Source organism: Mobula hypostoma, chromosome 9 (assembly GCF_963921235.1).
Source record: "Mobula hypostoma chromosome 9, sMobHyp1.1, whole genome shotgun sequence".
NCBI classification, from domain to species: Eukaryota; Metazoa; Chordata; class Chondrichthyes; order Myliobatiformes; family Myliobatidae; genus Mobula; species Mobula hypostoma.
In genome coordinates, this window is record NC_086105.1 from 80,243,851 (window position 1) to 80,263,599 (window position 19,749).

General features: G+C 43.5%; 1 long non-coding RNA gene across 6 annotated transcripts in view; it reads right to left on the reverse strand.

Annotated features, from left to right (window-relative positions):
- LOC134351812 (uncharacterized) overlaps positions 1-11,084 on the reverse strand; it is a 144,018-nt gene extending 132,934 nt beyond the window's left edge. For all 6 annotated transcript variants that reach the window (XR_010019261.1, XR_010019258.1, XR_010019262.1 and 3 more), the window contains exon 1: positions 10,815-11,084. This is a non-coding gene — a long non-coding RNA (uncharacterized LOC134351812). The remainder of the gene's footprint in view (positions 1-10,814) is intronic.
- Positions 11,085-19,749: the final 8,665 nt, after the last annotated feature.

The following is a 19,749-nucleotide window of genomic DNA, read 5'->3' on the forward strand; positions in this document are numbered from 1 at the left end:
TTGGACTATGGGAATAATGGATTTGTGGCTAAATTTGTGATGATACAAAGATAAGTGGAGGAGTGGGTAGTGTTGAGGAAACAGAGAGCCTGCAGAGAGACTTAGATAGTTTAGGGGAATGGGTAAAGAAGTGGCAAATGAAATACAATGTTGGAAAGTGTATGGTCATGCACTTTGGTGGAAGAAATAAATGGGCAGACTATTATCTAGATGGGGAGAGAATTCAAAATGCAGAGATGCAAAGGGACCGGGGAGTCCTTATGCAGGACACCATAAAGGTTAACCTCCAGTTGGTGGTGAAGAAGGTTCTATAAGGCACTCGTGAGACCACACTTGGAGTATTGTGTGTAGTTTTGGGCTCCTTATTTTAGAAAGCATATACTGACATTGGAGAGGGTTCAGAGAAGATTCATGAGAGAGATTCCAGGAATGAAAGGGTTACCATATGAGGAACATCTGGCAGCTCTTGGGCTGTATTCCCTGGAGTTCAGGAGAATGAGGGAGGGATCTCATAGAAACATTCCGAATGTTAAAAGGCCTGATCAGATTAGATTCGGCAAAGTTATTTCCCATGGTAGGGGCTTCTAGGACAAAAAGGCACGACTTCAGGATTGAAGGACGTCCTTTTAGAACTGAGATACAGAGAAATTACTTTACTCAGAGGGTGGTAAATCTGTGGAATTTGTTGCCATGAGCAGCTGTGGAGGCCTAGTCATCGGGTGTATTTAAGGCAGAGATAGATAGGTTTTCATTAGCCAGGGCATCAAAGGGTGTGGGGTGAAAGCAGGGGAGTGGGGATGACTGGAAGAATTGGATCAGCCCATGATTGAATGGCGGAGCAGACTCAATGGGCCAAATGGCCTACTTCTGCTCCTAAATCTTATGGACTTATTTGATAAGGTACCTCACGCAAGGCTGATTGAGAAAGTGAGGAGGCAAGGGATCCAAGGAGACCTTCCTTGTGGATCCAGAATTGGCTTACTCACAGAGGTCAAAGAGTGACTGTAGAAGGGTCATATTCTGCATGGAGGCCAGTGACTAGTGGTGTGCCTCAGGGATCTGTTCTGGGACCCCTTCTCTTCGTGATTTTTATAAATGACCTGGATGAGGAAGTGGAGGGATGGGTTAGTAAATTTGCTGATGTCACAAAGGTTGGGGGTGTTGTGGATAGTGTGGAGGGCTGTCAGAGGTTACAGCGGGACATTGATAGGATGCAAAACTGGGCTGAGAAGTGGCAGATGGACTTCTGAGCCCAGATAAGTGTGAATTAGTTCAATTTGGTAGGTAAAATATGATGTCAGAATATAGTATTAATGGTAAGACTCTTGACAGTGCGGAGTATCAGAGGGATCTTGGGGTCCGAGTCCATTGGACACTCAAAGCTGCTGCACAGGTTGACTCTGTGGTTAAGAAGGCATACGGTGCATTAGCGTTTATCAACTGTGGGATTGAGTTTAAGAGCCGAAAAGTAATCTTACAGCTATATAGGACCCTGGTCAGACCCCACTTAGAGTACTGTGCTCATTTCTGGTCACTTCACTACAAGAAGGATGTGGAAACCATACAGAGGGTGCAGACGAGATTTACAAGGATGTTGCCTGGATTGGGGAGCATGCCTTATGATAATAGGTTGAGTAAGCTCGGCCTTTTTTCCTTGGAGCGACGGAGGTTGAGAGGTGACCAGACAGAGGTGTATAAGATGATGAGAGGCATTGATCATGTGGGTAGTCAGAGGCTTTTGCCCAGGGCTGGAATGACTAGCACAAAAGAGCACAGTTTTAGGGCGCTTGGAAGTAGGTACAGAGGAGATGTCAGGGTTAAGTTTTTTACATAGAGAGTGGTGAGTTGTGGAATGGGCTGCCTGATAGCCTCATATTTCTCCTTACTCCAATTAACCATTTCCCTAACTTGTTTGTTCTTATCCCTCTCCAATGCTGTGGTAAAGGAAATAGAATTGTGATCACTATCTCCAAAATGCTCTCCCACTGAGTGATCTGACACCTGACCAGGTTCATTTCCCAATACCAGATCAAGTACAGCCTCTCCTCTGGTATATTGATCTATTACATATGGTGTCGGGAAACCTTCCTGAACACACCTAACAAACCCCACCCCATCTAAACCCTTGCTCTAGGGAGATGCTAATCAATACTGGGGAAATTAAAATCCCCCATCACAACAACCCTGTTATTACTGCACCGTTCCACAATCTGTCTCCCTATCTGTTCCTTGATGTACCTGTTATTATTGGGTGGTCTATAAAAACACCCAGTGGAGTTATTGACCCCTTTCCGGTTCTAACTTCCACTCACAGAGACTCCGTAGACAATTCCTCCATGACTTCCTCCCTGATGACAGGAAGCAATAAACAGAGGTTCTCCAGCCTGCTCCACTAGTAAGGTAATAGATCTAGATTCTTGCCCATTGTCATTCTTCCACCCACCCACCCACCATCTGGGGTCAGATGGACAGAAACCAGACTGCAGTGATGGAATCTGGAACATGGAACAGAAAATAAGCATTGGGGGCTACTTGGCAGGTCAAACAAAATTTATAGCGAAATATGGACAGTCAACGTATCAGATCCTGATGAAGGATCTCAGCCTGAAGCACTGACTGTCCATTTCCCTCCACAGATGCTGCCCAACCCACAAGTCTGGCCAGCTGTTTTTTTTAAAGACAGAAACTGCACACTGAAATCAGGCAAAGAGCAACAGTGAGATAGCAAAATCAAAGCAGAAAGAACCATTTTGTTTCTTTAATTTTTTTTTTTGCAGACAAAGTGTAGAACAGGCCCTTCCAGCCTGTTGATGCATGCCACCCAGCCATCCCAATTTAATCCTAGACTAATCACGAGACAATTTACAATGACCATTTAATCTACCAACTGGTATGTCTTTGGACTAAAAGAGAAAGCCGGCGCATCCAGAGAAAACCCACGTGTTCATGGCGGGAACATATAAATTCCTTACAGACAGCAGTGGGAAATGAATCGGGTCACCTGTACTACAAATCATCGTGCTGTACCACCCTGCCACCCTAGCAGTTGCGCCAGAGAACACGAATTGTGGATCGAATCCCGCTGCTGTCTGTAAAGAATTTGTATGCTCTCACCATGACAATCTGTGTTTCTTCCCACATTTCAAAGCCGTACAGGTTAGTGTTAGTTAGTTTTGGGGATACTACATTGGCACTGGAAGCCTGTCGACATTTGTGGGCTGCCCCCAGCACAATCCTGGACAAAAACAACGCACTTTGTTGTATGTTTTAATGCATGTGTGACAAATAAAGCTAATCTTTAAATATTAAATTAAATATAAGGATCGGAGTGCCTTTTCCTTTTCCCCAAAAGGCACAGTAAATTCAATTTAAAGATATTTGAATTTTATACAGCTACCTTAGTCATGGAGAACTACAGAACAGAAGCTGACCCTTTGGTCCATCTAGTGAGTACTAACATGTTTTCCTGTCCAGTCCCATCTACTGCACCCAGACCACAGCCCCACTGAACCTGCCTTTACCCACAACATATCACTCCACACACTTCTCCTTTCATACTTTCATTTCATCATGTGTTCACCTTAACAATTCCTACAATTAACCTAACAGAATATTTACTAAACCAAGTCATTAATGAATACCATAAACCATTTTATTATCACTGCCTTGGAAAACGCATTAAAAACCTACAAGAGTATTTCATAGAGATACACTTCCATAAATTTTGAGGGTCAAGAGTAGATTTACAAGAATCATAAACGCAAACAACAGGAATTCTGCAGATGCTGGAAATTCAAGCAACACACATAAAAGTTGCTGGTGAGCACAGCAGGCCAGGCAGCATCTCTAGGAAGAGGTGCAGTCGACGTTTCAGGCCGAGACCCTTCGTCAGGACTAACTGAAGGAAGAGTGAGAAGGAAGAGTCATTCTTCCTTCAGTTAGTCCTGACGAAGGGTCTCGGCCTGAAACGTCGACTGCACCTCCTTCTAGAGATGCTGCCTGGCCTGCTGCGCTCACCAGCAACTTTTATGTGTGTTGCTCTACAAGAATCATTCCAGGACTGAAAGGGTTAATGTATGGGGAGTGTTTGGGGATCTCATTGAAACCCACAGAATATTGAAAGATCCAGGCAGAGTGGACATGGAGAGGATGTTGGGCACATCTAGGACCAGAGAGCAGCACAGCCTCAGAATACAAGGTTGACCCTTTCGAAGAGAGGTGAGAAGGCATTTCTTTAGCCAAAAGGTGGTGAATCTGTGGAATTTATTGCCACAGACAGCTGTGAAGGCTAAGTTATTGGGTACATTTGAAGTGGCAGTTGACAGGTTTGTGATTAGTAAGGCATTAAAGGTTACAGGGAGAAGGCTGGAGAATGGGGTTGAGAGATATAATAAATCAGCCATGATCAAATGGCGGAGCAGACTCGATAGGTCAAATGGCCTATTCTGCTCCTAAGTCTTATGATCTCTGGTAAGTCATCTATAACCAAGGAAGCCCTGTACTTATACAATTATTTATGTTAGAAACATAGAAACATAGAAACATAGAAAATAGGTGCAGGAGTAGGCCATTCGGCCCTTCGAGCCTGCACCGCCATTTATTATGATCATGGCTGATCATCCAACTCAGAACCCCGCCCCAGCCTTCCCTCCATACCCCCTGACCCCTGTAGCCACAAGGGCCATATCTAACTCCCTCTTAAACATAGCCAATGAACTGGCCTCAACAGTTTGCTGTGGCAGAGAATTCCACAGATTCACCACTCTCTGTGTGAAGAAGTTTCTCCTAATCTCGGTCCTAAAAGGCTTCCCCTCTATCCTCAAACTGTGACCCCTCGTTCTGGACTTCCCCAACATCGGGAACAATCTTCTTGCATCTAGCCTGTCCAATCCCTTTAGGATCTTATACGTTTCAATCAGATCCCCCCTCAATCTTCTAAATTCCAACGAGTACAAGCCCAGTTCATCCAGTCTTTCTTCATATGAAAGTCCTGCCATCCCAGGAATCAATCTGGTGAACCTTCTTTGTACTCCCTCTATGGCAAAGATGTCTTTCCTCAGATTAGGGGACCAAAACTGCACACAATACTCCAGGTGTGGTCTCACCAAGGCCTTGTACAACTGCAGTAGTACCTCCCTGCTCCTGTACTCGAATCCTCTCGCTATAAATGCCAGCATACCATTCGCCTTTTTCACCGCCTGCTGTACCTGCATGCCCACTTTCAATGACTGGTGTATAATGACATCCAGGTCTCGTTGCACCTCCCCTTTTCCTAATCGGCCACCATTCAGATAATTCTTTGATTGATTTAATTTTATGATAATTACATCTCTCTACACTAAGATAGGCCTAATAGCCACTGAGGCCTGCTAGGTTTTAGTTATAGAGCACAGCAGCTCAGAAACAGTTTTCAGCCCATCTAATCTTTGCCAAGCTTTTAATCTGCCTAGTCCCAACCATAAGCCTCCATGCCCCTTCCCATCCATGTACCTATCCAAACTTCTTTTTTAATGTTGAAATCAAACCCACATCCACTGGCAACTCATTCCATACTCTCCCCACCCTGAGTGAAAAAGCTCCCCCTCAGGTTCCCCTTAAATATCTCACTTTTCACCCTGAACTCAAGACCTCTAGTTCTCATTTCAGTGGAAAAAGCAGGGCTGGAAGGCCCGAAGTACAGCACAATTCACTGCTACACCTCGATCTTGTCAAGACCACTATTAGGTGTTGTTTGATTTAAATTCCCATTATGTGAAACTTCCCACTGTAGTTAGTAGCTATGATACCACATTTTCCAAATAAAATACATTCATTTATTTAGAGATACACTCCCTTCCGGCCCAATGATCCAGCATGACCTATTAACCTGTACGAGTTTAGAATGTGGCTTATCCTCTCACACATGCTCCAGGAGAGAACCAGGGGATACCAGCACAAATAACAAAAGGATATCATACCCTAAGGAGCCAGACCTGGGTATGACACAGAATCTTGTGTTGCCTAGTAGATTCTTCTGCAATTGTTCCCAGTGCCATTGGACCCCTTGGTTTAGAACTCAACCACCTCATCTTCAAGCGTACAACAGGAAAACTCAACATGGTCTGGGTTAGCTGGCCACAAAGGTTACTGATCCCCAAAACAGTCACATAACCATGAATGGAAATCACTGGCACAGAATTCACTTCCAGCCGGAATTTAGCTTCTCTGACTTGGTTGGTCACCAATTTGTATCTTCCCACTAAGGAACCAGCATCTCCAAAGGGAACTGACAACATTCACCCCCAGCATCGCCCCCCGCCCCATGTGAAGGGACAGAAATTCACCACCTCACACTGACTTGGGCCCAGTAGATTGCTGTTGATGGGACCTCAGTTCAAAGCTACATACAGCAGCATACAGTTGACTAACGCTGCAAGAATTGAGTGTGTTCATTCAAATCAGGAACTCAGAATATAGGGCACAAGTTTATGGATAGGTGGAATCCAAGAGGCAGCCTTTTCACTCTGAAGGTTCAAATTCAAAGTTCAAAATAAGTTTATCAAAGTATGCATATGTTGCTGGAATTTACAGGAAAATAAAGAAATACGACAGAATTTATGAAAAACTACACATAACAAGAGTAACAAACAACCAATGCACAAAAGAAAACAAACTGTGCAAATAAAAGAACTTGAAAGTGAGTCTGTGGGTGGTGTAGTCAGCTGAGTGAAGTCATCTACGCAGGTTCAGAAGCCTGATAAATGTCATGTACCTGAACCTAAGGCTCCTGAAACTCTTCCGGTGGTTATGGTAGGAAGAAGGTATGCCCTGGATGGTGGGTGTCCTCTCTGATGCACAGTGCCTTCCTGTGGCAGCGCTCCTAGTAGAAGTGATCAATGGTGAGGAGGCTTTCCCTGTGATGGACTGGGCCGTACCCAACACTTTTTCTGTTCCTGCCCATGTTCATGGTCATGGTAGACTTTCCTGGGGTAAAGTGACCCGGGATTTGACTGCTACTTTTGTCCCTTATTTGAGAGTGAGAAAGTTGGCAACCCTAACTGTAAAAGACATGTTGAGGTGAGTTTATCCCTACCTGAACACCCCCACGCCCCCGGTCGGCTGGTCCGCAAGAATATTGTCAATATTAAACTGGTCCGCGGTGCAGAAAAGGTTGGGGACCCCTGGTTAACGCAGCTGCCTGCACTTGTCAGAGTTATTGAGATAATGTCCACTATACCAATTGATGAGCATTGAACTTGTTTGTTTTTTTCTGATTCAGTACAGCGAGAGCTCAGGGAAACCGGCATCAAACTCCTTTACTTCCTCCCTTACCACCATTCAGGGCCCCAAACAGTCCTTCCAGGTGAGGCAACACTTCACCTGTGAGTCGACTGGGGTGATATACTGCGTCCGGTGCTCCCGAGTTGGCCTTTTATACATTGGCGAGACCCGACGCAGACTGGGAGACCGCTTTGCTGAACATCTACACTCTGTCCGCCAGAGAAGGCAGGATCTCCCAGTGGCCATACATTTTAATTCCACATCCCATTCCCATTCTGACATGTCTATCCACGGCCTCCTCTACTGTAAAGATGAAGCCACACTCAGGTTGGAGGAACAACACCTTGTATTCCGTCTGGGTAGCCTCCAACCTGATGGCATGAACATCGACTTCTCTAACTTCCGCTAGGCCCCACCTCCCCCTCGTACCCCATCTGTTACTTATTTTTATGCACACATTCTTTCTCTCACTCTCCTTTTTCTCCCTCTGTCCCTCTGAATATACCTCTTGCCCATCCTCTGGGTCCCCCTCCCCCTTGTCTTTCTTCCCGGACCTCCTGTCCCATGATCCTCTCGTATCCCCTTTTGCCTATCACCTGTCCAGCTCTTGGCTCTATCCCTCCCCCTCCTGTCTTCTCCTATCATTTTGGATCTCCCCCTCCCCCTCCAACTTTCAAATCCCTTACTCACTCTTCCTTCAGTTAGTCCTGACGAAGGGTCTCGGCCTGAAATGTCGACTGCACCTCTTCCTACAGATGCTGCTTGGCCTGCTGCGTTCACCAGCAACTTTGATGTGTGTTGCTTGAATTTCCAGCATCTGCAGAATTCCTGTTGTTTGCGTTTAAAATCAAACTCCTTGTATGTGTCCACATACTTGGTGATAATAAAGGATTCTGATTCTGGGGGGGGGGAGGAGAGGAGAGAGGGGGGAGAGGAGGGGGGAGGAGGAAAGCGGGGGAGAGATGGGTATGGGGATCAATCACTTTGCATGCAGAGCTGTGCAAAGGGAGAAAAGTACCATGTAAAATGGGACTCGGAATTACAGCTAATTCTCACCGGTGCATGCAAATATTTCCGGCCCTCAGAACACTGTCCCAGAGTCTCGTTTCTCAACCAAGCTGCAGATTTTAACCCACTGCACACTAGTTAAAAGACCACAAGAAGCCAACATCACACACAAGATCATAACTAAAATGCTGCAAATGGTATTTGATTGAATAATGTTCGCATAAATAGGGTATCCAAAGCAGAAAGCACAGCTTTACACATTGCCCTAAACCCACTCAGCCCTTCAACCTAAATGTAATTCAAGCAAATCTTCCAGCACTACCAGAGAATCTCTCTTCCATCAACCTATTTACTATCTTTGGGCTTGCACTTGCAGTCAGCGACCACATTATTAGGTACACCTGCCCACTGATCATTAACTTAAATATCCAATCAGCCAATCATGCACTAGCAACTCAATGCATTAAAGCATGAAGACGTGGTCAAGAGGTTCAGTTGTTGTTCAGATCAAGCATCAGAATAGGGAAGAGAAGTGATCTAAGAGGCTTTGATCATGAAATGATTGTTGGTGCCAGATGGGGTGGTTTGAGTATCTCAGAAACTGCTGATCTCCAAGGATCTTCACACACAATCTGTAGAGTTTACAGAGAATGGTATGAGAAACAAAAAAAAACATCCAGTAAGCAACATTTCTGGGGGTGAAAATGCCTTCTTAATGAGAGAGGTCAGAGGAGAATGGCCGGACTAGCTGAAGCTGACGGGAAGGTGACAGCTCAATAACCACGTGTTACAGTGGTGTGCAGAAGAGCATCTCTGAACGTACAATGTGTCAAGTCTTGAAGTGGATGGGTTACAGCAGCAGCAAACCACAAACATACAGTATGCTCAGTGGCCACTTTATTAGGTACAGAACAGAATGGCAACTAAGTGTACTTTTCATCTAACTTTGTATACAAAACAAAACGAAATTCAACCAAACTGTGTTTAACCATTCCCCCCCCCAATCATTAAAGAATCCTCAGACATTTCACAAAAAATGTTGCCAAACTAAATTTGACACTGAGACATATTAGGAGATTATAGAAAAGTTTGATCAGAAAATGGTGTTTTCAATGACAGAGGCCAAGATAGGGGTTGAAAGATGGAATTCAAGAGTCAAACCCCCAGACAACTGACAGCACAAGACAATAATAAGATTAAGAAATACAAAAGCCCAAAAGTAGAGGAACATCGAGTACCCCCCACCCCCCCATACCCACGTTTGGCTGCAGCTACACAACCAGAACAGTATCTAAATTGGTGAAAATGTAACAAAATTAACTATCATTCTTACATAAACCAAAAACAAGAGAAAATCTGCAGATGCTAGAAATCCAAGATACACACACAAAATGCTGGAGGAACTCAGCAGGCCAGGCAGCAGAGTTAACAGACCGAGACCCTTAACAAACTACATAACTGTAACATCAACTGCTATAATGAACTCAACATCTAAAACCTTTTACGAGTATTTAACCCATTGCCAAAGGTAAATAACCTCCATCCACTTTGTTTTCAACGCCTACGAAGTCAAATGATTTAAATTTACACCTGTTTCAAGCAACATTTATTTAAATCGATCAACATCATTGACAAAATTCAGGAAAATGTCACTAGAATTGATACTTGCTCCGCTACTCTAACGGCGCAGTTCTTTCGCAGCAAGTCTAAAAGTGGTGCTTCTTGCAATCCGGTCTAGCGGAGTCCTAGACTGGACTGGACTGCAAATCTCAGGCAGCGACTGGAAATTGGCTAGGTAATGCAGGAAGTGCGAATTTATAATCCCCGCCTACTAGAATGACCATCTCCTGTACTTTTCTGTAGTACGGAGGGAGGGTAAAAAAAAATCTCGAACACTATGACCAAAATAAATCAGATTGCATTAAAAAAAAGTCTCTTTGCCTGTTATCGGCCAGCTGGCTTTCATTTTGGAATGGATACATGACATAAAAATTAAATTCGATGAGCAGGCTCTGATTTCTGGTGCCTGAGTAAATTCTTCCAAAGCGATGCATAAGCATTGCAAGGACCTTAACCTTCCAGAATTCCGTCAAAATAAAATCTATTCTTTTGGTGGTGATGGGTGGGGGCGGTCTCAATAAGATTTATCTTTTGTTCTATGCGCAAACGCGTTTTTTTTTAAATTCCGGTAAATGTTTTTGGTAAATCTTAAAATAAACATTTAAAAAGGTTGCCAACCGTTGGGAAAGTCCATGGTTGGTGGGAACTGCAAATGGAAAATACTATGCAATATTTTTAGCAGTTCATGTTTACAAGACGTTCGCACAAAATTTACCAGTTTCAAATTTACCCACCAAGACAAAGAGCAAATACGATATTTTAATCCGGCCCACGTTCAAGTTAACTGGAATTCAAAGGAGATATTGGTTTCTGTTCTGACTGTATAAAAAAAATCACAGCAAGATCATGGCCTGATCGGATTTAACAATGTAACAACAGAAACTGCACAATTCGTAAACAGAAAATAAACAATATAAATAACTCACATCAGAGGTCCAATCTTCCGCTGCATCACTGCCTTGTTGCAAATTAACCAAAATTAGAAGTGCACGAGTAGCCAGTTGGAAACAACAATAAAAATGGTTTTGCTCCGTAAGAATTCCCCCTTCGTTGTCAATGGTGATCGGAGGGAGGTAATCTGCGGTTGCAGAAGAGCTTCTGGTTCTGAAGGAATGGATATTTCCATTGCAAAGTGTGATTCCATAAGCAGCAGGTTCGCGCTCCTCCATCATTATTCCATGTGCTCGCACGCCTCGCTCGCGACGTCAATGGAACGTCGGCGCGAGCGCCTGACGTCACGGAACCCCCGGCGGCCCGGGGAACACCGGTCAGAGCGCTCTCAGTAAATGCCCGCAACTAATTCTATTTCTGGCAAACCTCGCACTGCGGTGAAAGTGGAAGGAACTGCTGGTCGTCGTGCCCTGTTCCCCCTCCTCCCATACATACAGCAACCAAACACCGCCCTCAGGTAAATCTTCCCCTGCAAAAATAAGTTACAATATACTTCAAGTGCCGGGTAAAAATATAGAAGACATTGGAGCAGAATTAGACCATTGGGTTCATCGAGTCTGCTCCGCCATTCCATTATGGCCGATCTCAGCCACATTCTTCCCGAAACCTTTGACGCCCTAATTGAAGAAAGTATCAACCTCCGCCTTCAATACACCAAATGACTTGACTTCCGCGACCATCTGTGGCAATAAGTCCCATAGGTTCACCACACTCTGGCTAAAGAAATTGCTCTCATCTCTTTTCTAAAGATAGAACATACACCATAAAACACGTTATAGCCCCTGCCACACACACAAAATGCTGGGGGAACTCAGCAGGCCAGGCAACATCTATGGAAAAGAGGACAGTCGACATATTGGCCCAAAACGTCGACTGTACTTTTTTTTTCCATAGATGCTGCATGGCCTGCTGACTTTCTCCAGCATTTTGTGAGTGTCGCTTGGATTTCCAGCATCTGCAGACTTCCGTGTGCCCTCTTGGAACAGCCGGTTTCATACTTTTGTGTTATAAATGTGCATATTCTGGGTGTGAGAAAAGTCACTTCCAATATACATGTTGGTTCTGAGTATTGCTTCATGTACAATTGTTAACGCGGAACATATTCTAGATATTTATTTGAATTTTAAGAAGCCCTTTGATATAGAGCCGCGCACGAGGCTGGTTAACAAAATTAAAACACAGACTGGAAAGGTGTTCGAATGGCTGGCTGACGGGCAGAGAATGAAGTTGGTTGCCAGTGACTAGCGGTGTTCCACAGGGTCACTTCTTTTCACGTTGTAGGTTAATGACTTGGATAAAGGAGTTGATAGCTTTTTGTCCAGGTTTGCGGACAACACGAAGATTAATGGAAAGGCAGGTAGTGCTGAGGATGCAGGGTGTCTGCAGTTTGGGGGAATGGGCAAAGAGGTTGCAGATGGAATACACTGTCAGGAAGTGTATAGTCATGCACTTTGGTAGAAGGAATAAAGGCATAGACTATTTTCTAAACGGAGAAAATTCAAAAATCAGTGGTGCAGAGGGACTTGGAAGATACTGTATTGTGCAGAATTCCATAGAGCAGCCATTCTCAACGGGGGCCCTGGCACATTTGAAGGGGGCCACCGACTGAAAACTGTGAGAAGGGGAGCCGCTAGCGTTTATGGGGGCCCTGGTAACTGAACCGATGAAATACCCAAGCAGCAATCTTCAATGGAGTCAACAGCTTCCCTCCCATTTATAATATCTTTCCAACACACCGTTTGAATTTGGTGCACCTCGTAAATTCATTGCTTAAGCTCCTCCCACACAGACTCACTTCAGAGTCTGTTGCGAATCAGACTGCACCGCGTCAACGCATTCAATCAAGGGTTCTCACATCCATTTTCATCATAATTTATTCTCCGAAGATCAGCGTGTCTTGCTAGGCCTTTTTTTAGCCTAGTAACTTTAAAGTATATGTGTTTGGCTATATTATACGTTAAGATAGGTTGTGAAAAGTGTTTATTACTGCATATGGAGTCACCGAAAAAAAATCCCTGGCTCCAGGTGACAGCATTTTTGCGAAAAAAAAGTGTCGGCAGTATTCAGTGGAATACCTATCGTATGGTTTCATCGCATCTCCGCAAAACCCATCTTTGCCCATGTGTTTGAACTGCATGACTACATTGTCAAATGAAAGTATGAGGCCAAGCAAATTGAAAAAAAACATTTGAATACCTCGCATCCAGAGACGAAGGATAAACACTTAGATTTCTTCAAAGACCTTCGAGATAATTTGGAGAGAAGGCCAACGCTGAAACAAATGCTTACTCAAACGTCACAGAAATTCGAGCAGGGTCTTGTTGCATCATACAAAATTAGTAAAACTGATTGCTGGAACTGGAAATGCTCACAACATTGGTGAGTCGCTTATCCCTTCAGTGCCCATAATAATATCTGATGTCATGAATTTGAGTGCCAAAGAAACAATTCAGGCAATTCCTTTGAGTAATTCTACTGTTGCCAGAAGAATCGATGAGATGTCACGGGACATTGAAGAGGGATTGGTCAGTTCATTACAATCCAAGAAATTCTCTTTACAATTAGACGAAACGACTTTACAAGATAACGACGCTCTTCCCGTGGCTTATATGAGATTCTGGAACGGAAACGAACTGATGGAAGAGATGTTGTTTGCCAGGAGGATTAAAACGGAGACTAAGGGACTGTCTATTTTTGAAGAAGTCAGAAGTTGCTTAAGCGAGAACAATATTCCAATAGAGAATATAATTGCTTGTGCAACTGATGGTGCCGCTTCTATGGTTGGTCGATACAGAGGAATCATCGCCCATCTGAGAAGAGTTATACCTACCTTCTGTCCTTACTATTCATTGTATCATTCACAGGGAGCTCCTAATAGCTAAAAACTTGGGAGTCTCAATCTTTCGCCTTCAGTTGTCATAAAGGCTGTAAACTTCATCAAATCCCATGCCCTTCAGGATCGTCTTTTCCGGCAGCTGTGTGAAGAAAATGATGAAGACTTCCGGAAGCTGCTGCTGCTGCCGAGGTGAGGTGGCTTTCCAAGGGGAATTGTCTTCAACGTTTTGTTACACTCTGGGACACCACAGTTTCCTTCATGTCTGATAAAGAGCATGGAGAAAGACTCGTTGATGCTAAGACGTACATATTTTATCTGGCAGATATCTTTCAGAAACTTAATTTGTTAAACAAGACCTTACAGGACAAAAACAGTAAGCTCATAGATTGCAAGGAAGCCATTGTTTTTTCCTTAAGAAACTCGAAGTCCATTGCCACAATATGGGACGTCGGGAATTTTTACAATTTCCAAGCCTGAAGACGATGACCTTACCATTTATGTGAAACAGCAGATACACAAAGCAGATACACAAAGATTTAATGCACTGTTAAACCTCGGTATCCCGGATTGGATTTTGAATCCATTTGAAGTACAACCCACCCAAGTTGAGACAGAAATTCAAGAGAGTTTGATTGATCTTCAGAGTGATATAACTGCATGTCCGCAGTTCAGTTTCAAAAAGAATTTTGGATCAAGAGTGATCTGCCGAATAAATTTACAACACTGTGGGAAAAAGCCCAAAGATTTTTTATTGCCTTTCCCTCAACATATTTGGTTGAGAGCGGATTCTGCAAGGTAGTTTCCTTGACAAAATTCAGGAACAGAATTGATATCGCAACAAGAGGTGACCTCCGACTGTCATTGTCTAATTTGGAGCCCGATATCACGAAACTTGCAGAAAAGCACCAAGCTCAAGGATCGTATTAGGCCTGAGAGATGTTTAATTTCATACAGTCGTTTTTTATGTTTTGTCCGGTATGTCGGAATGTTCAAGTTTTCTTGGTGTTCAATAATAAATGATTTTTTGTTTGTCTGTTCGTGTTTGAAAGGGGGGCCCTGGAACCTGAGAAGAGCTCCTAAGGGGGCCGTGGCCAAAAAACGGTTGAGAATCACTGCCCTAGAGGATAACTTACAGGTTGAGAGGGTGGTAAGAAAGACAATGCGATGTAATGCTGAGGCCTATAAGACATTGGTCAGACCTCACGTGGAATACTGTGAGCAGTTTTGGACACCTTATCTACGAAAGGATGTGCCGGCACTGGAGAGAGAGGGTTCAGAGTAGGTTCAGGAGAATGATCCCATGACTGAAAGGGTTAATGTGTGAGAGGCGTTTGATGGCTCTGGAGTTTAGAAGAATGAGGGAGGAGTTCATTTAAACCTATTGAATATTGGAACGTCTAGATAGAGTGGATGTTTCCTATAGTGGGAGAGTCGAGGACCAGAAAGCAGAGCCTCAGAATTGAGGGACGTCCATTTGGAACAGAGATGAGTACAACTTAGTGTAGTGATTAAGCCTTCTCCTTCAGATTTTTGAAAAACTTGTTCAGACATTAACTGGATAACCAAGTATAGTCACCTGGAAATGGTATTGTATTTAATCACCTAACATGAAACAGTAAAAAAAATCTGTGGCATATTTGTTAGCTTATTGTTTTAATCCATGTATGTCCTCTTTAATATTGACTACTTACATGGTTCCTTTACATTTTCTTTATTAGTGGCTTTTAAACATTAGGATTTAATTGTCTATGAGATATAGGTATGGTTGGTAATCATTGGGTAAAATCCCCTGTTACCCATGAAGGTACTGGTGAAACTCCCATTACCCATGAAGGTAATGGTGAAACTCCCATTACCCATGAAGGTAATGGTGAAACCTCGTTACCCATGAAGGTAATGGTGAAACCTCGTTACCCATGAAGGTAATGGTGAAACCTCGTTACCCATGAAGGTAATGGTGAAGTGTCTTCTTGAATGAATGTGATCCAGATCAATCTTCTGAATTATGATATCAGGAATAGGCAAATGTCTCAAAATGGTGGCATCCATCATTAAGGACCACCATCACCCAGTACATGCCCTCTTCTCATTACTACCATCAGAGAGGAGGTACAGGAGCCTGAAGATGTACTCTCAAAGTTTCAGGAACAGCTTCTTCCCTTCTGCCATCAGATTTCTGAACAGACAATGAACAATCCACAAACACTACCTCACTAATTTTGCACTACTTACTTAATGTGTATTTTCTATATTTTTGTAATCTATAGTATGTTTTATGTACTGCTGCCACAACAAAAACAATAAACAACATATGTCAATGATTTAATTTTCTAGAAAGGTACGTTTGGATAGGAGGGTAGTAAGGAAATCCAATCCCAATTGAGTCCTCCTATCATCCACCTGTCCCTGTCCGCCACCATCATCCCCTCCCTCTCTCCTATCTAGCTCATTTACCTCTCTCCTCACCCTACTAATCACCTTAGACCTCTGTTTCACTATTGCCCCTCTAACTTTTTTTTCAGCCTTCTCCCCTCTCCACTCTCAGACTTGATGCAGAGTTCTGACCCCCATCATTGACAATTCAAATGTTCAAAAGGTTCAAAGGTACAATTTAATGTCAGAGAAATGTAAACAATAAACAGCCTGAAATGCTTTTTCTTTGCAACCATCAATGAAAACAGAACAGTTCCCCCAAGAATGAATGACAGTTAAATGTGAGAACCCCAAAGCCCCTCCCCCAGCTCCCCCTCCCTCACGTAAGCGGCAGCGAGCAACAACCCCCCCCACCAGCAAAAAAAAAGCAAGCATCAGCACCGCCACCGAGCACTCAAGCGTGAGCAATGCAATAGCAAAGACATGTACTTGCAGTTACCCCAAAGACTTCTCATTACACCCGGCATTCGACATACCACAGGCTCTCTCTCTCCCTCTCCCCAATAAGGGAGGAAGAAGTGTCTCCATTTTCCCAGTGAGCGGCGAGACATAACAAACAACTCGCTGTTTTATGATGTTAAAAGTCCGTTATGTCACTTTTTTCGAGCTCTGTGCCTGAAGATCTCAAAAATCCCAGGTCTCCAGGCACACAGCAGATATCCCAACTCCCCTGACGACACAGGGGTCTCCTGTTGTGACACCGATCGTCGACCCGCCCGTCTCCAGAGCCCTGAGATTCTAGGCTTCCGAATTTGTGCTGGATTCTTAGGCTGAGCCTTTGATGTGCCAAACAACGGCCAGTTATAGAATCCCGAAAGCAGGTCCCATTCCCATAAAGAACTGTAGTCAGCGTGTAACTCCAGGTCGCCGTCTACAAAAGAGCTCTTAAAGGGTAAAATAGAGATATTAAAGAAATAGAGTTGTTCCTGAAGATGCAAGCAAAGGAGTGGCAGTTAACCCTCCTAAGCTCCACCTTCTATTAATGGGAGGTTGTCAGAGGCATGCTTCTTACACAGAGAATGGTGGGTGTGTGAAATATCCTGCCGGGGTGATGGCAGAGGCAGATATATTAGGAGCATTTAAGAGAATCTTAGGCACATAGATGATAAAGAATGGAAGATGATGTAAGAGAGAAAGCTTAGATTGATCTTGTACACATCTATCAAATCACCTCTCCTCCTTAAGAAGATTAAAAGGTCTGCACTGTTCTGAAATGTTTAATGTGCTCTGTAGCAGAGGCTGAGGGTGGACCAGGTAGAAATTTAGAAAATTATGAGAAGCATGCATAAGCAGCTGGTATCTTTTCCCCCCGGTTAAAACGTCTAATACTTGAGGGCATGTACTTTTAGATGAGAGAAGGAAAGTTCAAAAGACAGGCGGGGCAGATGAAGTGGTGTGTGTGTGGAATGTGTTGCCAGTGGCAAAAGTGGAGACAGATACAAAAGAGCAATTCAAGAGGCTCTGAAGATAGGGATAGAGACTATGCAGAGGATGGAGGGGTACGGATCATGTGCAGGTAGAAAGGATTATGTGTCACTAGTTAGATTCATTTGGCACAATATCATAGCCTGAGAGCCTATTCCTGATCTGTACTGTTCAATGTTCTATTAATGTGTGAATCCCCATAGCAGTGCTCCAGTATGGCAACACCAATGCCCATGAATAGAAAAACCTCAAAAAGCAGTGGATACAACCCAGTCCTTCACAGTGGATACTACCCACCATTGAGTATTCCACGAGGAGCGCAGCCACAAGGAAGCAGCATCCATCATAAGGACCCCCACCATCCAGGCTATGCTCCCTTTGCACTGCTCTTATCAGGAAGACAGTACAGGAACTTTAAGTCCCACACCACCAGGTTCAAAAGCAGTTATTACCCTACAACCATCAGACTCCTAAACTAGCTTGGATAACTTCACTCACCTCAACACTGAACTTATTCCACAACCTATGGACTCACTTTTAAGTACTTGACAACTCATATTCTCAGCAGTATTTATTTATTTATGTATTGGCAGTTTGTCTTTTGCACAATTTGTTTGAGCAACTTTGAGTGTAGTTTTTCATTGATTCTATTGTTTCTTTGTATCTACTATGAATGCCTGCAAGAAAATAAATCTCAGAGTAGTACCTGGTGACATTTAGGTAGTTTGATAATAAATTTACTTTGAACTTTGAGATGAAAGCACTGACACCTGGTGAGATTGTCATTGTTCAAAAAGAGTCTAAGGATGTGAACATTACTGAGGTGAAGAATGATCAGTCTAGTCCAGTTATCTCCAACAACCTGGCCCACAGCAGCACCATCTAAAACAGTGCTACTCAGACACCAAACACAAAGGTTCAAAGTAAATATATGTCACCATATACAATCCTGAGATTCATTTTCTTGCAGGCAATCACAGTAAATTCAGGAGACATGATAGAATCGATGAAAGACTGCACTCAACAGGATGGACAAACAACCAATGTGCAAAAGACAACAGTGTGCAAATACGGAAAAAAAGAAAAACAATTAATTAGTAATTGACAAAGAGTCCTTAAAAGTGAGTCTATAGGTAGTGGAATATAGTTCAGAGTTGAGGTGAGTGAAATTATCTATATTGGTTCAGGAGCCTAACGGTTGAAGGGTTTCCTGAACCTGATGGTATGGGTTCTAAGGTTCCTGTACCTCTTCCTGATTGCACCAGTGAGAAGAATGGCCTGGATAGCGGTGGTCCTTGATAAAACAAGTTCTCATCCATTCTGAGGTAGCCCAACCAACAGTATACACAGTACTGCCTTAAATTCCACCGTAATTGGTGAAGAAACTCCCAACCTTACCACTCGAAAACACCATTACTGCCTTAATAAGAATGGCCTAGTGTTCCAAAAGGTGATAAACTACGAAGCATTCTAGGATTGGAATTGCTTACCTACCATTTATTTCTCCCCCCCCCCACCCCCACCCCCCGACATAGATGCTGCCTGACTTGCTGAGCTCCTCCAGCATTTTGTGTGCGATGCTCTGGATTTCCAGCATTTCTTTGGTCTTTCACCATGTTACCTGTGGGTTCTCCAGGTGTTCAGACCACCTACATCCCAAACATTGAAGGGCTCAGCCCAGTGAACCAAGTTAATGTGAAAATCAGTTGTAAAGGTAGCTGGCAAGATGTCCAAGACAAGCCAATCCACACCGCCCCGTCCTCAATGAAATCCCTGACACAAAAGCCGGGAAGCAGATTTTGTGACCAAGAGCATCTAGGGCCAGGGTTCCCAACCTCTTTTTATGCCATGGATCAATACTATTAAGCAAGGGGTCTGTGGACCCCAGGTTGGTTGATCTAGGATGACTCATGTAGACTTCTAAAGGAAGTTATCGAACACTTATGAAGGTACGAAGATACGCCCACATACTCAACCACTTAGTGAAAGTGACAAGCGCTGAAATGGAAAGTATTTGGAAAAACTCTCCTTTGCCTGCATTGGATTTACTCTATATATCTAAAAAAAACTTTTACAGTCTGGTTGATATTTTGTTTTAAACATCAACTACAGTTGCATTGAGAAGAGACCATTACAGGCCCTTCAGCCCACAATTTAAAGCCTATTGTTTAAAACCATAGGACATAGAATTAGATCATTTGGCTCATCAGGGCTGC